The sequence below is a fragment of the Silene latifolia genome, chromosome 4 (genome assembly GCF_048544455.1).
Source record: "Silene latifolia isolate original U9 population chromosome 4, ASM4854445v1, whole genome shotgun sequence".
In the NCBI taxonomy this organism is placed as follows: Eukaryota; Viridiplantae; Streptophyta; class Magnoliopsida; order Caryophyllales; family Caryophyllaceae; genus Silene; species Silene latifolia.
Window position 1 is genome coordinate 39,590,361 of NC_133529.1, and position 8,059 is coordinate 39,598,419.

Genomic DNA, 8,059 nt, shown 5'->3' on the forward strand with positions numbered 1-8,059 from the left:
AATGTTTGAGCAATCACTTGATGATAATCTTACAAACTATCACAAATCGTTCCGCGTAGCAAACATGCGGCCCAATCATCACCGGGTGGTTTGCGAGAGGTGCAGAAATGAGGTATCTACAAATATTTGGCATTATCGTTTGACGACTAGTAAGAATAAATTCAGAAATTTACATGAATGGAACTAGGATAGTTGTCATTTCATCCATCGACATATAAGTGTTATAGTGTACTCATTTTAGTTTTGTATTTATAAATGTACCTCAATAATTGTTATGATGTACACTAACTCTAAATAAGAATATAATTCAAGTTTTTGTAGAAAAACGCAAAAAGGTTTCTCTATTATGCAATTAAAACAAGCGTTGTGCCTTAACATACCACGATTAAAATATTATGAGACCATACAAATCAAGGTAATTATATTCAAACTAGAAATAAAATGTCATATGTACAAGACTCAAGTTGGTGACCCCAACCATTTCTCAATTCTCGATTGAAAATCACATTTAGAAACTAGTTTTGACTAGTCTCCCAAACCATTTGATTGGGAATCTTTTGGTGCGTGCGAATCTTGTATTCAAAACAAGTTAATTCATGATTTTTCTTGGAAAAGGATTATGAATAGAGCAAGATATTCGCCCTATTTACACTTTGAAGTGTATGGTCGAATATAATTTCAATCAGAGAAGGTTATTACTTCTTCATCTCTTTTACCAACGAATTAGGTAGATACTTGATATCCACTTAATGAGGTAAGAAGAGAAATTCTTTGAATATGTTCAATGAATGTTTAAAAAGTATCAAAACCTACAGATTATAAAACCAAAGTATTAGTACTTTGTTAAATTGGGGAACAATAAAGTGATGACTTTTATCTGCACCAAAAGGAGTGTGATATGATATCACAAGTTCACTTTCTTTACGATATGATTGAATCTTTGCATTGTAGTTGGAGGTAGGTTCTGTTATAAAATTTGTCTGGCATTTAAATTTTCCACTAAAATAAAACATGATTAAAGCAATCATCTACTTTTCATATGAGATATGGTTAGGCATGGTACCTAAATTGTAGCTTGTTTCGATAGTAAACATGTGCCCTCTTTTCCTACATGATCACAAGAACAAAGGGTTTGTGGCTCGTGATGCTGTCTATTAAAGAAAAAAAGGATTATTTCTTAAAGACAGAGTGGGAGAAGATGTTCAAGAGCCACAAACTGAGAATAAGACGTACGAAGATGTTTCTTCTTGGTCAAAAGCAGTAATTATTTCTTCGAAACCTAAGTTGACAGGAGTCATGTTACCTTTTGAAAGTAACAATCCTGTAGTTTATTAAGATGCTTTATCTAGTCTTAACTCCATAAGAGTCCGAAATGAGAATAAACATGAAAATGTTTATTTAGCTTGGTTGATTGTTGGCCAAGGGTTTTTGCTCGCAGCAACAACGCTTCATTAAAATTCGGATTTTATAGTTGGATTTAAAATCATCTTGCATGAGTTTTGAAAATCGCAACTATCCTAAGGTAGGATGAAAACTTAAAAAGAAGCCTTAAGTAGAAGTCAAGGAGTTGAATTGTATGTTTTGATCATGTGATAAACTTTTCTCGAATTATCGAGTAGTTCTGTTTATACATGGAGTTTAGTGGGAGTAATGTGGTGTTACTAGTCTTATATGTAAGAGACATATTGATCATTGTGAATGATGGAAGACTTAGGAGAAGAATAATACATCTCTAAGGTATCCAGACCTATAAAGATAGTTCTAAGAGGATATTAGCGTTAAATGAATATTCTTTTGCTAATAAGAATCTTGACAAGTTCAAAAGTATTGAACATGTAGAAATTGAATCCACATACTTCCGTTGCGGGATTAATTCATTACGCTAAGATGTATCACCATTCTTAAACTTCGTATACTTGGAGTATGACGAGAAGTTATAAATCGAATTTTTGAAAGAAGTCTTTATATAGCCACATAGTTCATTAGTTAGTACTCGGGAAAGTACTAAAGATATGAAGCTAAGCATTTAGAAACGAGATGGATTTATGTGCAAGAAGTTACACAAAAACCATATTCTAAACACATAAGGATGGTTAGAGAACCATCTTGGCGATATTAATTAAGGAGGATATCTGCTAGATACATCCTAGGCAGTTGAACAATGAGATATACACAACGGAAATTGAGTACACTTGCAATAATGAGATATGCAAGAAGGAGGGGATCATATTAGGATTCGGTTTTGTGAATTGGAGAAACTGTGGTAGTTCGTTCCAATAACCGAAGTTCCTATCCCTACACACTGTGTGGACAGTGGGAGTTATTCAAGGGCAAGAGAGCCTATGTCCAGATTGGATCTTGACACGTACTCAAAGAAGTTCTTATAATACAAGATTATACACAAGAATGGGAAATAGTATATAGTAAGGTTAGGGAAAGTACAAAGTGTTGCTAAAACTTGCTAACCAAGGCTTTTTCATAGGCTAAGCATGATAAGTCATGCCATTTGAATTGAGTTGATATGTATAGTTATATACAATATTAAGTATGGATTATAGATTATGTAGTAATTAATATGGTATCAATTTTACATATGTGATAATACATTCATCGTTTGAGTTTTATAAAAACTCTTTTATTACTTTGTTATATCCAAATAGGTTGTTAGGATAATGTTGAACCCTATTAAAGTGAACTGGATTAACATAGTATTGGCCCCTAGTTGCTTACATGAGGTGACGTCTCCAAGTGACTAGAGTGTGATGCGCTTGATGGCAAGTTCAAGTGCCATAGAGTCATAAGAGATGACTAGTCGATCACATAGGCAGACTGTATGGGACACTCTGTCGGGCAGTGACCGCTTATAGAGTTCTGGTAATTTTTATAAAGCCTGGTCGTCGCGAGAGCTACTATAGTATTCTTTTGAGTCAAGTCTTTGACTAGAGACTGTTCGCTCAAGGTGGCACTGTTTCTGAGTGACTTTGATTTATGCTCTACGATTTTCTGAACTGAGGTCAAATGGGCATCTTTTGGGTCATGATAAGCCGTGGCTATTCAAAGGGAATAGTGCGATAGGAATTGTCCACCCCCTTGTCAGAGTTATCTTAAATCTCAGGGCCACTCGAGGAGTAGTGAACTGAAAATGCGTGGCCACGCTCGGAAGATATCTACGGTAGATAATTCCGGTCAAACAGTTTGTAATACTCCGTATTTATAAGTCTTGGGGTACTCTATCGAGTAGCCCTTACTCTGTCGAGTAAGGGTAAGTTGCGAAATAAAATAGTTTCTGACCTGTTGGGTACTTGATCGAGTAGCTGGGGTACTCGATCGAGTAAGGGGGTACTCGATCGAGTACCTTGGGTACTCGATCGAGTGTCCGGTTTTACGGGGAGTTTTCTCGGGTTTTGTTAATTATGCGATTAAGGTATTTAAACATAGTCGTCATTGTTTTAAATCACTTTTGCAAAACCTAAAACCCTGTTTAAGAGATAAAGCAACAGATTCATCTTCCTAATCGCATTCTTAGCAATTCCGGAGTTCGACGGTCGAGTTCTTGTCGTTATTCGTATCGTTGAGTTCCTTGCGTCGAGGGTAAGCTTTTAATATAATTTTTATAATGTTTTGTTAAGATTGGTTAAACCCTAATTTAGAGATTTGGGGGTTTTGGTGTGTAGTATGTGATGTGTAGTCTCTATGTGTTATATGATAGGAGGAGGGTTCGTAGAAGAGGCTTTTGATACAATTTGTAGATACCGTCTGCTTGTTGTGCTTTCCGGGTAGGATTTCCTACTCAGTATTAGTCCCATAATGGGATATTGGTGATGTCTTGTATTTGGTTGTTTGATATAATGATTGTCTTGTGTTTGTGGTTGTGATTCTTGTTGATGGTTCTCGAGATGCGTTCTCGAGTGGGGTCACTTGCGGGAGTGACTTCACGCCCTAGTTTCGCCCTTCGTGGAACCCGCCACGGAAGGGGATGTGCACATTAATGGACGGGGTTATCGCTCGGTATGATGAGCGGGGCTTAAGTGGGAACGGTGCGGTCCCCCCTGGCGGTGGGTCCGGTGGACGTCGGGATTGAGATGATGGGAGTTGGTTGGTGGTGTGTGTGTGTGTGTGATTCGGTTTGTCTGTTTGTCTTATTATTGTTATCTATATTGATTGTGTGATTAATCGACCCCGGTGTTGTTTTGTAAACTGCGGTGATCCATTCGGGGATGGTGAGCAGATATTGAGCAGGTATTGAGATGAGTACTCGGGATAGCCGGGATGCCACGACATGATGATAGGAGTCTTCCATTTGTAGTCTTTAGTTTATTTACATTTCAAATTTAGAAACAGTCATTTGAGAATAATGTATCGCACTTTTAGTTGGTTTCATGGATTGTAACTATTCGTTAAACTATTTATAATAAACGTTGTTTCTTTTTTGTTGTTTGATTATCATTGCCTCGGGTAACCGAGATGGTAATGTCTTCATACCTGAGTGGTCCTGGTAAGGCACTTGGAGTATGGGGGTGTTACAAAATGGTATCGGAGCGACGATCCCGAAACCGTAACCAATGAACTTAATGAACATAGGGAGTCAATTAAAATGAACCCGGGGTAAAAGTTGTAGGAGCTAGTGCAAAGGCTTGGGAGACGTCCTAAAGTCGCAGGGATCGCCCTACAACTTTGAACCGGTCACATGGGGGAAGTGTTTGACGAGTCGTATGTGTGTTTGGTTAACTTGTTTACAAATGTGATGGAATGTGTTGATTGTTGGATGTTCGAAGTTGGAAGTTGAGAAGTGAAAGAAAAGTGATGATATATATAGAAACTGTTGATGAAATGATAGCATGTTGAATGTTTTACAACGTGGCAATTAATAGCATTATGAAATGATCTCGTAGATGTAGAAAAGATGTGTAGCATGATTGTTATGACATAATATGTGATTTATAAAGTTTAGCATGTTAGCATATGACGTAACATGCGGGTAGCTCTTACGAATTAGTGTTACTCGATCGAGTGGGACTGACTCGATCGGGTGGGTTTTTGGCGAATTTGAGTCCAGAATCGAGTTTTGGGGCACTCGATCGAGTAACTAGGGGTACTCGATCGAGTAGGGGGTCACTCGATCGAGTAGCCTAGATACTCGATCGAGTAGGTAAGAGATCAGAAGGTCTGTTTGGGTCTGGAGTTTGGGTACTCGATCGAGTACGTGGGGCACTCGATCGAGTAGCCCGTTACTTGATCGAGTGGGTTTGGGAACTCGATCGAGTAGGTTTTGGGGTCGCGTCTTCGTGTTTTGAAGTTTAGTACGTATGTTCATATCTACCCCTTTTCTTATATATGTATAGTTTCAAGATGCCGCCCAAGAGAACTGCTTTGTATGCGAGAGCTGAGCTTATGACCGTGGATGACATCGTTAAGATGTTAGAGCACCAGGATGCTCTTACTGAGACCCTAAAGAAAGTGAATGAGGACAAGAATAAGGATAAGGAGAAGGAGGTTGATCAATCAAAAATCAGCCTTTACATTGCGAGGTTTAACCCGAAGGAATACAAGGGGGTTGGGGAACCTAATCTTCTTGATAGTTGGCTGAGAGAGATGGAGAACATCTTAGACTTGGTTCATTGTCCTGATGAGATGAGAGTGGAACAGGCTGCGTTCTATCCGAGGGAGGCAACAGGGCAAGTGGTGGGATTCGGTGAAAGTGAGTGCTAGGGAGATATATGCAAACCAAGGCTTACCTGCTATACCTTGGGAGGAGTTTCGTAAGGCTGTGAGGAAGGAGTTTGTACCGGAGCATGTGAGGAGTAAGATGAGAGAAGAGTTTGATGGTTTTAAGATGACTCCGAGATGTCCGTATTTTGAGTACTACAAACATTCAATGAGAAGTCTAGGTATGCTGAGGACATGGGTTTGAGTGAGGAGAATTTGGCATTGAGGTTTGAGAGGGGGTTGACCACCAAGATTATGGATAAGTTACCCGTGGGGATCCTTACTGATGTTAAGGAAGCTTATGAGAGGGCTGGGAGAGCGGAGAGGTTGGTGGAGATGGCTCAAGAGAGGTCAGGTGGTGAGAAGAGGAAGTCTGAGAGCGAGGGTGGTGGCCAATCGAATCACAAGAAAGGCAACTACAATCGATCTAAAGGATTTTCTTCCGGGTCCGGGTTTAGTCTTTGGGACTTCCTTTGGGCGTGGCCGTGGAAGTGTGAGTAATAGTTGGGGAGTGACCTGCTTTGGTTGTGGTGGTGTAGGCCACAAGAGACATGAGTGCACAAGTGCACCGGGATCTTTCCAGAGACCTGCGCAGAGCTTCGCGAGCAACAGACCGGCTGGATCATGGCCAAACCGGGAAGTCGAGTTACAGAGTGGAGGCAACCGCAACGGCGGTAATTCTTATCGAAAAACACCGACGAACAACAACAATCAAGGGTCGGGTGCTAAGCCGACCGCATCGGCCCAAGATCTTGTCCGGGGAGGTGGACGAGAAGACCGATGGCAAGTTGTTCATGATGGAGAAGAAGGCGGTGAGGAAGATGCGCACGTTATCAGGTACATTCCTTGTTAATGGTATTCCTACGTTTGTTTTGTTTGATTGGGGCTTCTCGGTCGTTTGTGTCTTGAGTCATGTCAAACAGTTGGGTTTGAGAGTATATGAGTCTGTTAGTGAGCAAGTTTTCATACCTTCGGGTGAGTCTGTATCGTGTGGGAGATTGTTTAGAGATGTATCTTTGATAGTTGGGCAAGTTGATTTCCCTGTAGACTTGCTAGAGTTTCCTTTTAACGGTTTTGAGATGATAGTTGGGATGGATTGGTTAGGAAAGTATAAAGCTAAGATAGACTGTCATCAAAAGAAAGTGTCCTTAAGAGGTCCTAAGGGTGTTAGTGTGTCTTATCGTGGGTTTCTAGTCAAACCCAAAGTTAAGTTGATTGCAGCTGTCACCTTGAAGTCTTATCTGAGGAAGGGATGTCCGTTGATCTTGTGTCATGTAAGAGATGACCGGATAGAGAGTCCGACAGTTGATGAGATACCAGTGGTAGGAGAGTTTGCAGATGTGTTTCCAGAGGAGATTCCGGGGTTGCCACCGAAGAGGGAGATAGATTTCACCGTAGAGTTGAAGCCAGGGACGGGGCCAATCTCTAAGGCACCGTACCGCATGGGTCCTAAGGAGATGGAGGAACTTAGGAAGTAGTTGGATGATTTGATAGAGAAGGGATACATTAGACCAAGTGTATCGCCTTGGGGAGCGCCAGTTCTTTTCGTGAAGAAGAAAGATGGGAGCTTGAGGCTGTGCATAGATTACAGGGAGCTGAACCGTGTGACAATAAAGAACAAGTATCCTTTGCCAAGGATAGATGACATGTTTGATCAGTTGAGCGGTGCAACAGTCTTTTCTAAGATTGATTTGAGGTCGGGGTACCATCAGGTGAAGATTAGAGAGGTGGACATACCAAAGACAGCTTTCACGTCGAGGTATGGCCATTATGAGTATGTGGTGATGCCGTTTGGGTTGTCTAATGCGCCAGCAGTGTTTATGGACTTGATGAATAGAATCTTCAGACAATTCTTGGACCAGTTTGTAGTGGTGTTTATCGATGATATCTTAGTCTACTCTAAGACTGATGCGTGTCTAAAATACGATGTTTCACACTCTTTTCTACACGCATTTCAGAGCTCAATTGTGCTATATATGCCCATATTTCTCTATTTTCCTCTACTTTCGTGCTTTTGTACTTTATTGCAGAAATGTGAAGAATTGAGCGGAAATCGAGCCAAATCCGTCCCCGAGTAATCTGCATTGCAAATGACACAAAGGAATTACTTAAAGAACGAGCTTGGTGCGCAATTCGAGGCCCGAAAGACAAGTCCACGAGTTAAAAGAAATCAAGTAGCAGCTCAGCCAGTCGATCGACCAGCCTTGTCAGTCGATCGACCAATGCTCGGTTCGAAGCTACTGTTTTGAGGAGCGATCGATCGACCAAAGATCTTGATCGATCGACCAGATTTCGATTCCAGACGAGATTTAGAAAGCCCGTGAAGTTTAGGTTTTAGAAATAAGTTGTTGCG